The 15,975-nt window shown below is 41.7% G+C and overlaps 1 protein-coding gene across 27 annotated transcripts in view; it reads left to right on the forward strand.

Annotated features, from left to right (window-relative positions):
• The first annotated feature begins 342 nt into the window (after window positions 1-342).
• Window positions 343-15,975, forward strand: part of DISP1 (dispatched RND transporter family member 1) — a 191,053-nt gene continuing 175,420 nt past the window's right edge. For 13 of the 27 annotated variants that reach the window (XM_062210395.1, XM_062210418.1, XM_062210428.1 and 10 more), the window contains exons 1-2: window positions 343-512; window positions 13,568-13,629. The gene's annotated coding sequence lies outside the window, so the exon portion shown is untranslated. The remainder of the gene's footprint in view (window positions 513-13,567; window positions 13,630-15,975) is intronic. The other 14 variants (XM_062210409.1, XM_062210407.1, XM_062210415.1 and 11 more) reach the window with 4 other exon arrangements.

The following is a 15,975-nucleotide window of genomic DNA, read 5'->3' on the forward strand; positions in this document are numbered from 1 at the left end:
CACTCATCTACCCCGTGAAGACAGAGGTCAGGGTCTGAGTCATCTTGTTCCTCACAGGGCTGAAGCAAACTAGACCCTTGGCCAAGCACTGGCAGATGGGTTGAAGGAAGCCCCAGAAAGAGGAGGAGCGCGAAGGGAGTCTCCAGCCTGCCTCGCCCCTAGAGGCCAAGCCCCGCTGCGGCCCTGCAGTCCCGCGCCGGCAGCCTGCGACCCCTCTCTGCTCCCAGCGAGACGCCTCCGCTCGGGGACAGCGGGCGGGCCCGCCGGGAGCAGGCGGGGCGGGACTTCCGGTCCCGCTCGCGAACGCCGGGCGCGCCGGGCGGAAGCCGGGCTCCGGGCCAGGCTCCCAGAGTCCGGACTGGAGGTGAGTTCGGAGCCGCGGTGTCCCAGGCACTTGTCTCCTGCGTGGACGCTTCTCCGCGCGCCATCTCCCCGCGCGGCGACTGGAAGACCGGGTATGGACGGGAGAGTCGGCACTCCCCGCGCGGCTAGAGCGAGAGCTGGGACTCCAGGTTTGAGGAGGGGGCCGGGACCGGGGAGAACCGGGAGAGCCCCGAGCGCAGTGGCTAGGGGCTGCCGGGGGAGGCACCGAGGACCCCGAGGCCGGAGAGGCCCTGAGGCGGGCGGGGGGTGCGGCTGACACTGGGAAGAGATGCGTCTCGAGGGCAGCAGTCTCTCGTGGGGGTGTGTCCGGGCGCCGGCGGGTTGTCCGTGAGGGTGGCACGAGACGGCAGAGGCTGAGTCCCGGGGAGACGGCGGGGAGGAGGGGTCGCTGCTTCTCTGGGGGTCGTCGATGGGAAGGACGTGTTGACCTAACCAGTCAGACAGATGACCAGCCACCGACTGGATGCCCAACTCGCATTGCTTCGTTTGCAATTAATACGGATTTGATTTAATTTGTTTTAACCTCCGCGTGGATTTCGGGAGGATGTTTTACATTCCCAGGGCAGACTTGAACTCTTCTTCACCCAGATCCAGTTCAGGCTGGCAGGACTTCACAGCTCTCTGCATACAGGCACCCAGCCGAAGTTTTCCTTTTGGACACTTCTCTTGCCTGCTGAGTTTAGGTTGTCCTGTTTCCTTTGTCATCGAACGAACTTCTAAGTGGGTTCAGAATGACAGTGATGGTGGCAGGAAAGCCAGGCTGTCAACGTTCCCGGCTGCACTTCATTGTTTTCCTGCCCAGCTCTTTAACACATTTCTTCTTTCCTTACAAGCTGTTCTTTTGGGCTCGGTGTTTCAGTTAAACCAGTAAGGTAATTTTACATTAAGGTGCAGCAAATCATTAGCAGTTCCCAACATTTTACTGTTCTTTTTTATTTCTGCTACAAGGAAAACATATATTTACCACCAGCAATATTTAAAATCAATTGATAACCCAAAATCAATGATTATGTTCTTGCACACACTTAGCTTTCATAGTGGTTAGTGTGTAGTAGCAGACTTGTTTTTATCAGTATCAGAGGTAATTACTATTAATTTTAGTTACCGTTTACATTGTATTCTTGTTTTATTGACTGCAATTCATCTGTAATTCCTAATCTACATCTTTTACATCTTAAGATGTCTCAGTCAGTACAGTTTTGCAGACTGTTAGCTTTTAAGTAGATGGTGAGTTGAATTTTTGCTACAAGCTGGGCAAGGTACCTGGAGGAAGCCATAATACTGTCATTGGAGGATGATTGTTTTCTCCATTTCTGATGTTTCACATTTCAAGCGTTAGATTTTTTTTATTTTGAGCATTATTTTGTTGTTGTAGGTAGCACTTAGATGGAATTTAGTGGTCTGACATGAACTATTTGAAGTAAATTAGCAAGTGTTAACATTTATGTGTATCTTGGTGTATTGCTTGCTGGTTTCTGATGGCCTTAAAGATCTATGCTTGAGTGAGATACATAGTTAGAATGTCTCTGCTTAGCAGCATAGCTGATATTTACAAGTATGAAGCCATACCTAAATGGAAAGTATACTTTAATATATAAATGAGCATATTGAATAATTTTTCAAATTAGAAAATGAACAGATGTCTCTAAAGTTGTTGAACTAACTGCTATGTTGATTTCTACATAAATTTAGTCTTATTTAAGTAGACAATACTGTTTACCTGATAAGGCTTGGTTTTTTCCTCCCACATAATCTTGGTTTAAAAATGGTATTCTTGGTATTCTTGCCCCCTTCCCCCTGGTTTTCAAGAGAGAAAGCACTTGAGAAAGAATGCAAGCCTTTAAACCTTAGTTTATGGTTGTAGGAGGTGCTCATTGTTGAAACACAAGAGCACCTGCCTTCTGTGGCGACTTTCTAGTTATCTATCTGAATGGTATATTTCAATTTGATTTCTCTGTGTTTTTGAAAATCTTTAGAATGTTTGTTCTAATTGTTGAGTAAATTTCTTAGTTTTCTCTTGACATAAATTCTTGGCTATTCTGTAGGATTTAGATATTTTATATATTTTAATAATTTTGATTAGGGCCGGCGCCGCGGCTCACTAGGCTAATCCTCCGCCTTGCGGCGCCGGCACACCGGGTTCTAGTCCCGGTCGGGGCACCGATCCTGTCCCGGTTGCCCCTCTTCCAGGCCAGCTCTCTGCTGTGGCTAGGGAGTGCAGTGGAGGATGGCCCACGTGCTTGGGCCCTGCACCCCATGGGAGACCAGGAGAAGCACCTGGCTCCTGCCATCGGATCAGCGCGGTGCGCCGGCCGCAGCACGCTACCGCGGCGGCCATTGGAGGGTGAACCAACGGCAAAGGAAGACCTTTCTCTCTGTCTCTCTCTCACTGTCCACTCTGCCTGTCAAAAAAAAAAAAAAATAATAATAATGTTGATTAGGTACAGCAAATTACTAAATCTTTTGTATTCACTGTTTCTTTCTATTTCTGCTGTGATGAAATATGTATCTCTGACAGAGGAACTATAAAAATAGTGATAATGAAAATACTGTCTTCTGGGGCCGTGCTGTGACCTAGAAGGTTGAGCTGTTGCCGGCAGTGCTGGTATCCCACATGGGTGCCAGTTCAAGTTCTGCTGCTCCACTTCCAATCCAGCTCCCTGCTATTTTGCCTGGAAAAGCAGCAGAAGATGGCCCAAGTCTCTGGGCCCCTGCACCTATGTGGGAGACCTGGAAGAAGCTCCTGGCTCCTGGCTTCGGCCTCTCCCAGTCCTGGCCATTGTGGCCATTTGGGGAGTAAAACAGCAGATGGAGGTCTCTCTCTCTCTCTCTCTCTCTCTCTCTCTGTTCCCTCCCCCTCTGCCTCTCCCTCTCTCTTTCCTTCTCTCTTTGTGTCTCTGCCTTTCAAATAAATAAATAAATAAATGTTAAAAAAATTTTTTTTCCTTAAAAAAATTGTAATACTAAAGCAAAATTAATCAGGACTGTACTCAGTTTTGGTTAAAGTAGGGCATCACATTAAATTTACATGAGCTTTTCTATTAAAGTGATGAGATACCTTGCACTTGGAAATAATGTAGAAAAATGTTGATTGCCCATACCTAGCCTTTGTTGTTATTAGTTTTAAACATTTTGAAAATTTTGAGATTTTGAGGAAAAAACTCTTGGGTAAAAGATTTGGGTGGCAGTGGGGGAAGGCAGCCATCACCGTTGGTGTTCTAAGGGGTGATGGAGAGAGCTATCTGTTGTGGTTGTATGAAGTATTTTAGCATGGAGTTTGTTTAGAATAGTCAGCTCCTGTTGGTAGTACAGCAGAAAAACTTCTGGTTGGTTTTCTTGTAGTTTTTAAATACTCTGCAGACCTGATCTCCTTTATTGCCTGCAGGGGCTAGGGAGGGGATCCCGTGTCAGCTCTCAGGAGAACGACCCGGCAAGCCTTTCGAAATGATAATTTATGTGGTAACTGGGAATCGTGGAGTGATTTGAGCCAGGGTTGAAGTAGGAATGGTTTATTTTAGCACTAGCATTTTCAATATTGTGAGGATGGTGATTAAATATTGTAGATGTGACCAAGCACTGTGTGCACTATATTCTTCCTTAGACCTACCTGAAAGCTTGTGGAAATGTGTAATTGAAAGATACGTTTATTTTGGTACAAAAAAAATTGATGTTCACATGTAGTTTTTTCATAATATGCATTTTCTGTGAACCTGTGAAGACCACTGTTATATGAGTGAATTTGTATTACAACAGTGGGAGGGGAAAGATTGGCATGTAATTGGTATGTAATCAAGTTCTAGACATTTCCACAAGAACTAAGGACTGTGCAGCTAGTAAGTATTGTAGTGAATCCCTAATATTTTAAACTAATTGATGACCATTTCATAGTAATTTAATTCAGTTTTAGAAACAGTACAAAGAACCCAAAGAACCACCTGCATACTCTTTTTTTTTTTTTTTTTTTTAAGATTTATTTGAAAGTCAGACTTATACAGAGAGAGAAGGAGAGGCGGGGGGGGGGGGAGAGAGCGAGAGTGAGAGAAAGTCTTCCATCCACTAGTTCACTCCCCAGATGCCCACGATGGTCAGAGCTATGCCAATCCGAAGCCAGGAACCAGGAGCTTCCTCCGGGTCTCCCAGTTGGGTGCAGGGGCCCAAGGACTTGGGCCATCTTCTGCTGCTTTCCCAGGCCATAGCAGAGAGCTGGATTGGAAGTGGAGCAGCCGAGACTCGAACCAGTACCCATATGGGATGCTGGCACTGCAGGCAGTGGCTTTACCTGCTATGTCGTAGCACTGGCCCCCATATACCCCTTATTCAGATGCACCTGTTAATATTTTAACCCATTTGCTTTATCATTTCAGAGAATGAGAGTGAGAGTAAGAAAGAGAGAGAGAGAGAGAGAGAGAGACAGTGTTCACTCCTTAAAAGCCTGCAGTGATGTCAGGGTGAAAGGAGTGAGGAGTACATGAAGATGGGAGCTTGGGACTCAATCCATCTCGTATGGATGGCAGGAACTCAATTACTTGAGTGCCACCTTGGATCTGCATTGGCAGAAAGCTGCAGTCAGTTGCTTGAGGTCAGTTCAAACCCAGGGTACTCCCAGCTGGTAGCTTATAGTTTTGATTGTGGTAAAATGTTCATATGAGCTGGTGCCGCGGCTCACTAGGCTAATCCTCCGCCTTGCGGCGCTGGCACACCAGGTTCTAGTCCCGGTTGGGGCACCGATCCTGTCCCGGTTGCCCCTCTTCCAGGCCAGCTCTCTGCTGTGGCCAGGGAGTGCAGTGGAGGATGGCCCAAGTCCTTGGGCCCTGCACCCCATGGGAGACCAGGAGAAGCACCTGGCTCCTGCCATCGGATCAGCGCGGTGCAGCTACCGCGGCGGCCATGAACCAACGGCAAAGGGAAGACCTTTCTCTCTGTCTCTCTCTCACTGTCCACTCTGTCCAAAAAAAAAAAAAAAAGTTCATATGAAATATACTCCTGGGGTGGGCATTTGGTGCAGAGATTAAAAGGCCACTTGCTATGCCTGCATCCCATTACAGTATCTAGATTCCAGTCCTGGATCTAATTCCCATTCCAACATTCTGTTAATATGCACGTTGGGAGGCAGCAGGTGATGGCTCAAGTAGTTGGGTCCCTGCCACTCATGTGGGAGACCTGGATTGAGTTTCTGGCTCCTGGTTTTGGTTTGGACCACCCCCTGCTGTTGCTAGCTTTTTGGGGAGTTAACCAGTGGATGGAAATTTCTGTCTCTCTGCCTTTCAAATAGAAATAATTATACTCTGAGTTGCTAACTTTATTTCTTCTCTAATAAACATTTACTAGCTCCAGTTCACTGAGATCCAGAGGTAGAAGGATTATGGGGAGATAGTTTGATTTAGCTCCCTTAAGGATGGTAAATTTTGACCAATCTAGGGACAGGTGGTTTAATTCCTGAACTTCCATAGACTGACTCTTCCAGGGTGTTACCAACCTTAAAGGAAGGAATGATAATTCCTTTGTTGTTTTGTGACTTACAGGTTTTATTTGATCTCAAGACAAGTATGTAAATATTCTTCCTTAGACCTACCTGAAATCTCACTTGCATTCATTAAGGAGTCCTCCACTTCTCAATCTCTCTTCTTTGGTTGTAGAAGACAAGTAAACAACATCCCTTTTAAGAATACTTAATTTAATCTGTAGTAGAGGTCTTTTTAGTTTTTCTCCAATAAAGTGATCTTTATTTCATTAGGATTCTGAGCTAAAATATACTTTCTGCCTCTTCTGTCACTGTATAAGGCCTTATTTTGGTTGATCTTTTAAGATTCTAGGTTTTTCATGCTCTTTTTTATTTTTTAAAGATTTTATTTATTTGAGAGGCAAAGTTAGAGAGTGAGGGAGCGAGAGACAGAGATAAAGGTCTTCCATCTACTGGATCATTACCCAATGGCCACAGCACCCAGAGCTGTGCCAATCAGAAGCCAGGAGCCAGGAGCTTCTTCCAGGTCTCCCACACAGGTACAGGGGCCCAAACACTTGAGCCATCTTCCACTGCTTTCCCAGGCCATAGCAGAGAGCTGGATTGGAAGTAGAGCAGCCAGGACTTGAACTGGCGCCCAAATGCGATGGCGGTGCTGCAAGTGGAGGCCTAGCCTGCTATGCCACAGCACCGGCCCCTACACTCTTTTTAAAAAGTGTGTTGAGCAAAGCTGAGTCTGACTAATGTGGAGAAATAACAATGATAATGTATGTGTAAGTTATTTTTATTATGTAGTCATTTGGTCTTTAGGTCAGGACAGGTGTTATCCCAATTTCAGAGATGGAAAATTCTGAGCCCCAGAAAGGTTGACTTGCCCAGTGTCCTACAGAGCTAGGTTGTGTTGGAACTGAAATGCAGCCCAGCTGTTTTAACCCTAAATCCAGGTCTCTCTCTCTCTCTTTTTTTTTTTTTTTTTTTTTTAGCTACATCTCACTTTTAATTCCTTATTTGCCATCTATTTTTGAATATCTTTGAGTACATTAGAATCACTTTCTCATTTCTTCTTCCTTTTCACCCATCTAGCTTGCATTATGTAATTAGTTTCCTGACTCAACTTGTTCTTTTATTTCTGCAGTTAAAATATTATCACTACAGAACTGGAGTGAATCTATAATAGTCACTTTATCCAGTCTTCTACTTAATTTGAATATCCTCATACTCCATCCCACTCCAGAAGACATATGGCCCAAGACATATGGCCCTTGTAGGAATACTTATAATGACAGGGACTGCTTTATGGTTTGAATGTCTCCTCCAAAACTCATGTTGAAATTTAATTGCCATTCTAAGAGTATTAAGAGGTGAAGCCTTTAAAATGTGATTAGGTCATTTTGGCTCTGCTCTTATGAACGGATTAACGAAGTTATCTTGGGAGTGTGTTCCTAATAAATGGGAGTTTGGCTCTCTCTGTATTTGGTTTTTCGCCATGTTATGACAGCACAGATGCCCACACCATGTTTTTGTACTTTATAGCTTCCAGAGCTGTGAGCCAAATAAACTCCCATTGTTTATGAATTACCCAATCTGTGGTATTTTGTTATAGCAGCACACCATGGGCTAAGACATGGAGTTATTTTTTTTTATGTACAATCTTGCTTCCTTGTTGGGTGATTCCAGTTATATGGTTAATCTTTTTATTAACTTTTTTTTTTATAGATTTATGTATTTATTTGAAAGAGAGAGAAAGATGAAAATATCTTTCAATCTCTGGATCATTGCACAGATAGCTTTAATGGTTGGAATGGGCCTGGCCAAAGCTAGGAGCTTGGAACTCCATCCTAGTCTCCCACTTGAATGACATGGGTTCAAATACTTGGGCTGTTAGCTCCTGTCCCAGGTGCATAAGCTGGGAGCTGGGTTAGAAGTGGAGTAGCTGGGGCTGGTGTTGTGGCTCACTTGGTTAATCCTCCGCCTGCGGCACCGGCATCCCATATGGGTGCCGGGTTCTAGTCCGGGTTGCTCGTCTTCCAGTCCAGCTCTCTGTTGTGGCCTGGGAGGGCAGTGGAGGATGGCCCAAGTATTTGGGCTCCTGCACCCTCATGGGAGACCAGGAAGAAGCACCTGGCTCCTGGCTTTGGATCAGTGCATCGCTGGCCGTAGTGGCCATTTGGGGAGTGAACCAACGGAAGGAAGACCTTTCTCTCTGTCTCTCTCTCTCTCTCTCTCTCTCACTGTCTATAACTCTGTCAAATTAAAAAAAAATTTATATTAAAAAAAAAAAAAAAGAAGTGGAGTAGCTGAGACCTAAACCAGCATTCTGATATGGGATGCTAGCATCACAAGCAGTGGCTTAAGCTGCCATACCACAACACTGGCCCTTATTCTTTAAATTTATGACAGGTCTAAACTACCTATTGTGGTTTTTTTTTTTTTTTTTTAATCTGTTGGTTTTAGTTTTATCATCCAGAGCAACCCAGAATATCTATTTTCTCTTTGCTGAACAAAATTTTGTTGCATATTTGAAGATGGTTGTCTCTTCTCCAGGTTGAATGGTTCTGGCATCTGAATCCCTCACCATAATGATCATCTTCTTCTGGAAACATTAGGTTGTCAGTATCCTGAAAATATGGTTTCCATAATTGTTTACATTATGTTACATGTCTGATGAAGGCAGCAAATTTTTGGACAGTTACTTCCGGTAAGGTAGCCACCAGTCTGTACTATAATTGAGTATTTAATATCAGTGAAGTCTCAGATTGCATTAGCATTTAAGCAGACCCATTTTACTCTTGTATTAGGCATTTGGTAAGCTAAAGCTCTTAGAATTTTAGTAGGAACTCTCTATTAGTCTTATCTCCTGAACTTAACTGATTTTCAAACTGAAATGCAGGGCTTTAACACATTTATTCTTACCAATTTTGTCTTGCATGTGTTTTAAGTTCAGCATTTCAGCCTGTAAAGATATATTTTGGTGTCAATTTTCTCACTCACTAATTAGCAATTCTTTTTAACTTTGTATTCTACACTTATAATAATTAATCCTTAGAATTTGTGTTGAGTCAGGGAGTTCTTTGTGGATTGATTTTAATGATTAATGACTATAGTGCAATAATGGCATTGCTAGTTTTTTGGTCTTGGGTAGAAAGTTCTACCTTAACAAAAATAACCGTCTGAGCACTTACTTAAAATGGTTTGGTATTTTAAAGGACTTCTAAGATACAGGCATCTGTTAACCCTTGAAAAAGGAAAAGTACCAGTTTGACTTTCACTGTGTTAGTGTATGAATGTAGGGTCTCCGTGGTAACTGACCAGTTTCCTATACAATGTATGAGGATGCATGCATTTTTCTTTACAAAGAGATTTATTTTAAGGAATTCGCTCACAGTGGCAGGTGTTGGCAAGCACAAAATTTGTAGGTTGGGCGAGCAGGCTGGAAATTCAGGCGGGAGTTGATTCTGCAGTCTTGAAGCAGAATTCTCTTCTGAGAAACCTGTTTTTGCTCTTAAGACCTTCAAGTGACTTGGTGGGTCCAACTTACATTTTGATGATAATCTCCTGTATTAAAGTCAGATGAGGGGGCCAGCGCTGTAGCCTAGTGGCCTAAGCCTCCACCTGCAGTGCCAGCATCCCATATGAGTGTCAGTTCGAGTCCCAGCTGCTCCACTTCCGATCCAGCTCTCTGCTATGGCCTGGGAAAGCAGTAGAAGATGGCCCAAGTGCTTGGGCCCCTGTACCTGTGTGGGAGACCCGGAAGAAGCTCCTGGTTCCTGGCTTCAGATCAGCTCAGCTCTGGCTGTTGCAGCCATTTGAGGAGTGAACTTTCAAATAAATAAATCTTTTAAAAAAAGGGCAGCTGATTGAAACTGTTAACCGCATATACAAAATACATTTACAACACCACCTAAATGGGTAGTTGATTAAATAACTGGGTACTATTATCCAGCCAGGTTGATGCATAAGACTACTATTCCAGTTAGTATTTTAAAAACTGTTGGTGTGTTAAACAAATGTGTAGCATATGGAATATTGCATAGTATTTTGTAAATAGGAGAGTGTCTATAATCAGAGCCCAGTTATTCTTATTATTTTATTTTATTTATTTATTTATTTTTTATTTTTTGACAGGCAGAGTGGACAGTGAGAGAGAGAGACAGAGAGAAAGGTCTTCCTTTTGCCGTTGGTTCACCCTCCAATGGCCGCTGCGGCCGGCGCACCGTGCTGATCCGATGGCAGGAGCCAGGTGCTTCTCCTGGTCTCCCATGGGGTGCAGGGCCCAAGCACTTGGGCCATCCTCCACTGCACTCCCTAGCCACAGCAGAGAGCTGGCCTGGAAGAGGAGCAACCGGGACAGAATTCGGCGCCCCGATCGACCGGGACTAGAACCTGGTGTGCCAGTGCCGCAAGGCGGAGGATTAGCCTGTTGAGCCACGGCGCCCGCCTCAAATAAATAAATCTTTAAAAAAATTTTTTTTCAAAGCATGACAAAGGCCATTAAATTGTCCATTTCCATTCTTTATTTGACAGACAAATAAAAATCTAGGTCTTCATTGTTTTTAAAACCTTTAAAGTTAACTGGGCTTTGCCAGCGTAGGCCATAACAGAGAGCTGGATGGGAAGTGGAGCAGTTGGGAGTTGAACTGGCGCCTATATGGGATACTGGCACTGCAAATGGTGGCTTTACCTGCTACGCCACAGCGCTGGCCCCCATGTTTTGAAATTTAAGAATTCTGTTCTTGTGATTTTAATGTTACATATTTAATTTTTAAAATTTAAGAAACTTGAAATAATTTCAGTTTTTTCTAACATTTTTCTGTTTTCATGTTTGTGCTCTTATTACTTTTTTCATAAAGAAATCTTTAGAGCTGGGAACTAGTTTTGAGTCTGATTCTCTGCATTGATGTTTGAGAAACTGATTCCGGAATGGTGGAATGATTTGTTTCAGTTAACACAGCTGTTAAGAGAACCAGGACTAAAGGCCTTGGGTCTCTGGGTTTCCATCCAGTGCCTGTTCTGCTACAATAGTGAATACAGTTAAGCGAAGCTAATGAAGCCTCTAGTTAAGGGAGCATGCTGATATGAGAATGGAGAGTATTCGGTGACATTGGAGGAAGGATGGTCAGAGAGAAGTAATTGTGTCATAAAATATCCAAATGGATGATGTGTCTAATTGGGACACATAGTGACTTATGATACCTGGAAAGTTTGAAGAAATTTTGCAAGTAAGTACAAGTTAGTCTTTGGATGATTGCCAGGGGATATTCCAAAAAGACCTGAAGTATGTGAGTGCATGGATCAAGAGAAATACTGAGAGAGCTTTTTTTCCGGAGGAGGGTTAGGGTAGACAGACATAGTGCTTTTCGAAATCAGGAACTTCCTGTAGGCAACATAGGACAGGAATTTGGAAACTCTTTATAAGAGTTTTTAGGATTCTCTGGGGGCATAAAGAGAATGTTGCAAGATGTAAATGGATCCTTCAGAAAGTTTCCAGGTTTTAGGCATTAATTTGAACTGAATTCTGGTAATAACAATAATACCTTTTGTGGATCTTGTGCAAGCTCAGCATAGTTAATACAGACTTTGAGCTAAAGCCATTGAACTTTCCGTCTTACTTGCAAAATAAGCGCAATAATCCCCACTGCACACAGATGTTATCAGGCATAAATGAGCTAACATATGTACGTTATGCTTAGCATAATGCCCGAATGTGGTACTCAATACATTATAGCACTTATTATATCCTGGTACTTGGCTTGAGGGTCTTATTAGAGGATATCATTAGAGTGAGATTCTGCCCCTCACCCCACCCCTCACTTTTCCCTGTTCCTGACATTTTATTGTCACTTTCCCAGATCTTTAGCTTGTTTTTCTGTCAGTTTATTATTTCCAGGCAAGTGTGTGTCTGTGGGCCATATATGAATATATGATATTCTCTACCTTTGTATTCGTGGGCCTATTCTTTTTTGAATAAACTTTTTGGGGTCATATTTCATTTGCAAATTCTATGTTGTACTGAAAGGGTGTACTTACCACAGTGCCATCTCTAATTCTATTATTTAACCATCCCCCCCCCCCGCCCCATTTTGTTTTTTCTGTTTTTTGCTAACTATCGAGGTGTAGTTGCAAAGGGAAACAGAAAGCACAGGAATTTGAAGTAACTTATTTCTTCCCTCTCCAAAGGTGTCTTCCCTTCAGATTTGAGTAGAAAGCAAAATAAAATATATAGGTGCCAGCCACAGAGGTAATTGGTTAAACAAGAAAGAGATTTCCTGTGACAATTATATCTTAGGATGTGAAATACTTCAATATAAATGACAGATTTTTTTTTTTTAATGTATGGACTCAAGATCCAGTGAGATCATGAGATATGGTGCATAGACTGTCTGCCTCAATTTTATAGTGCAGTTATTTCTGAATTAGATCAGGAAACATTTTCTTTGTGTATGGAAAGTTGATAGAATTTGCATTTGACTCAGTGACTTGTGTTGAGTTGTCATTCAAAGAATCTTTTGCCCAACTGGAAGATAGTTTCTCTGCATAATTTTGTATGTTAGATTTTATTAATTTTGAATTTTTATTTATTTGAGAGAGAGAAATAAAGCTCTTTCATTCTGTGGTTCACTCCTCAAATGTTCTCAACAGTGAGGACTGGGCCAGCTCTAAGAAGAGATCCAGGAACTCAATCTATTTCTCCCCCATGGGTGGTAGAGTCCCAACTACTCGAGCTGTCGTCACCTGCTGCCCACCTGGGTGCCCACTAGCAGGAATGTAGAATCCATAGTGGAGCTGAGACTTGGACCCAGGCACTCCCACGTGGCATGTGGGTGTCCTAAGCATCTTAATTGCTGTATTGAATGGCTACCTCTGTATGTTTGGTTTTAAATTTGAGAAATGCATATATTTCTACATTTGTAAATAGGGCAAAAGTTAAAAGAGATCTTGAAAGAAGTAAATTTTATTGCCTCTTTCTTGTAATCCTTAACTATTTTCTTTAAAAAAAAGGGCATGATTAAATGAGCATTGAATTTTGAGTGGTATTGATTTTTTGAATGATTTACTACACTTTGGTCATAAAATAGAATAATTTTGTATTGGCAAGCCTCATTTTGAGATGTAGAATTATAAAATTATATGATTTTCTGTTTCACAACACTATAGTTGATAAATTTTGGTAATCTATGTGTGGCAGCATTTGATTTTCAATGAAGTGTGCTGGAAATTATTGCCTCTAAAAGATCAGAGTAAGTAGTGAGTTGATCATCACATTTGTTCCCTAGTCCTTGGTGCACACCTTCTTGCAGTCTCCTCCTTTTCTCTGCCTGCTGTTGCTTGCTGTGTTGTATAATGTTTTCTCATCTTACAAGTGCCCTGTTATTAAAATATTAGAGTATTAAAATCATCTATTTCTCTTTCTTTAGTTCCTTAATCTCTTACTCAAATGAAATCTCTATTTGTCATAATTATTAGCTAGTCAGAATTATCTGAGTTAATTCAAAGTAAGGCGTGGAATGACTCAGAGACCTGATCTCAAGTAAATTATGTGTGTTTTAAAGTGAAGCTTATACAGTTAAAAAAAAAACAAAAAACCTGTTAACCCAGAGAATTAGCAAGTAGCTTAATACATATAGATTACTTGCTTATCTTGTTACTTTAGACTTCCTTGCCTTTTTTTTTTTTTTTTTCCTGGACTCCCAATATCTAAGAGAACATATTTCTTCCCTATAGGAGTTGAGAAGAGGAGGAAGAATAATGGGAAGAGACAGGACCTATTTCAACTTGACAAATAGGTATAGCTGCTTCTTGGACTTTTTCCTTCTCCAGGCCCTTAATAATCTCTGTGTATTTTTTGTTGCTGTTGAAATACTCTCCTTTTGAAATATTATTCACCTCTTAGTTGCAGTTTCCTATTCTCCACTTTACCATAAGATACATGCTCATAGTTTATATATTGTCAGATTACATTTTCTTCTGTGAAACTTGTGATTTTAGTTTATTTTTCAAAACAGTAGTAAGTTTTATTGACATGATGAATCTTTTCCTACCAAGGAGTAAAACTCACCAGTAAATGTGTCCTTCATATTGAAAATGTCTCTAAAATACTGGCTTCTCTTTCTTGATCATGTACTATATGTCAGGCACTACACTGGACATTTAATATACTATTGAATCATTACAACAACCCTTATACTCCTATAGGGTAGATGCTTGTATTTCACTTTTGGAGAGATTAAATCCTTTGTCTAAGTTTGCACTACTTATAAATGGTGGAGTTGACTTTAAAGCTCCTCTGCTTTTGATTATATAGTGTTTTCTACATTTCAAAAGCACCTTAAATGTTTTGATGTTCATATCTAGAGTACTCTCTAGAGAAAGTTAGCAGCATGTTGAGTCTAGATTTTTGTGTGTGTGTATCTGTGCACTGTTTGGAGTGTTTTAAGATTTATTCTATTTTAAATTTTTGTTAAATGCGGTTCATTATTGATTAGTTATTTATCTAGGACAGCACTGTAATTCATGTAGCCTCTAGCATAATTTGAAGTAGTCAGTGCTTAAGAAATTTTTGCTGTTTAGCAAAACAAGAGGTGGCAGTTAATGAAGGGGAGCTCGTCACATAAAATTTCATTTCTATTGGAATGTGAGGCTGGAACATTTCTCCTATTACAGCCTGCTGCAGGGCAGGGCTAGAATCCAAGCTTTGATTAAAATCACCCAAACTCTTTTTTTCCTTTGCTTTACAACCACAAGTTATTGCCAGCTGAGAAGGATAATGGAGGGTAATAATGAATGAGTGCATTTCCATCTGCTGCAAAAAAATTTTTAGAAAGTTTCATTTTTAAAAACCTACATGAAAAATCCACCTTGAAATAAAGAGTAAGTGAGTGACTACCAAGTAAGTGGTTATTAGATCTCTGCCTGTCTGTGCAGGTGACACTGATGACTGCTGTTGCCAGTTAACAGTTCAGTCTCAAATAGTTTCTCCCCAGGAGGTGGGGGTGGTACAAACATTCAGACATTCTTAAGAGTCTTTCCTTTTCATTCCCAACTTTTTAGACACAAGGTTCCCGGAGACTACTTAAATTTTCCTTAATGCTGTCAAGGTCAAATGGATTGATAATGTGTAAATGTATCAAAATACCATGTTGTATACCATAAATGTCTGTTTTTTGTCAATTAAAAATTAATTAACTAAAAAGATCAGATAATTGAACTTTAAGAATTATCTGCAGTGCATCCTTTTTATTTCTTTGATTCACTGGGAGCTGAATGAACTGATTCACTTTGAATGCCTGTATCTCTAACGGATAGCCCTTATCTCCAGCAGTAACGCTATCTGAAGTGCACATTGGGTTGCTGTGCTTACCAAATAGTTGATGCCCTTTGTTTCTTTTTTATTTTCTTATGGTCGATTAACCCTCCTGGTTGCCCCTTAAGATCACTTTAGCAGCAGTATGTTGTAGAAATATCTCATTAGTCCCTTTATACTGTAGCCTAATTAATTAGTAATTAGAGTTCTGGGCTTAACTGAAGAGATTAGTAGTCACCTCTACACTAATAATTTTTAATGATTTAATTTTTGGTTGTTTGTTTTATTGGCTTTCAGGTTATTGTATGTGCTGAATCCTGGTGATAGATAATTAGGATTATCCACGCCTATCAGGGAGTAGCTAAAATATAATTTTACTTCAGCCGGTGCTGCGGCTCACTAGGCTAATTCTCTGCCTGCTTCGCCGGCACCCGGGTTCTAGTCCCGGTCGGGGCGCTGGATTTGTCCCAGTTGCTCCTCTTCCAGGCCAGCTCTCTGCTGTGGCCTGGGAGGGCAGTGGAGGATGGCCCAGGTCCTTGGGCCCTGTATCCCCATGGGAGACCAGGAGAAGCACCTGGCTCCTGGCTTCATATCAGCGCGGTGCGCCAACCACAGTGCATCGGCCGCAGCGGCCATTGGGGGCTGAACCAATGGAAAAGGAAGACCTTTCTCTCTGTCTCTCTCTCTCACTGTCTAACTCTGCCTGTCCAAAAAAAAAAAAAAAAAAAAAAAGTATATATGTAATATTACTTAACCACAATTAAGGTGCTTTTTTCATACTTCTGCTAGTATGGTGATGTAAAAATTTTTAGAAAGAGAATGATAATTA

This window comes from Lepus europaeus, chromosome 14, assembly GCF_033115175.1.
Source record: "Lepus europaeus isolate LE1 chromosome 14, mLepTim1.pri, whole genome shotgun sequence".
NCBI lineage: Eukaryota > Metazoa > Chordata > Mammalia > Lagomorpha > Leporidae > Lepus > Lepus europaeus.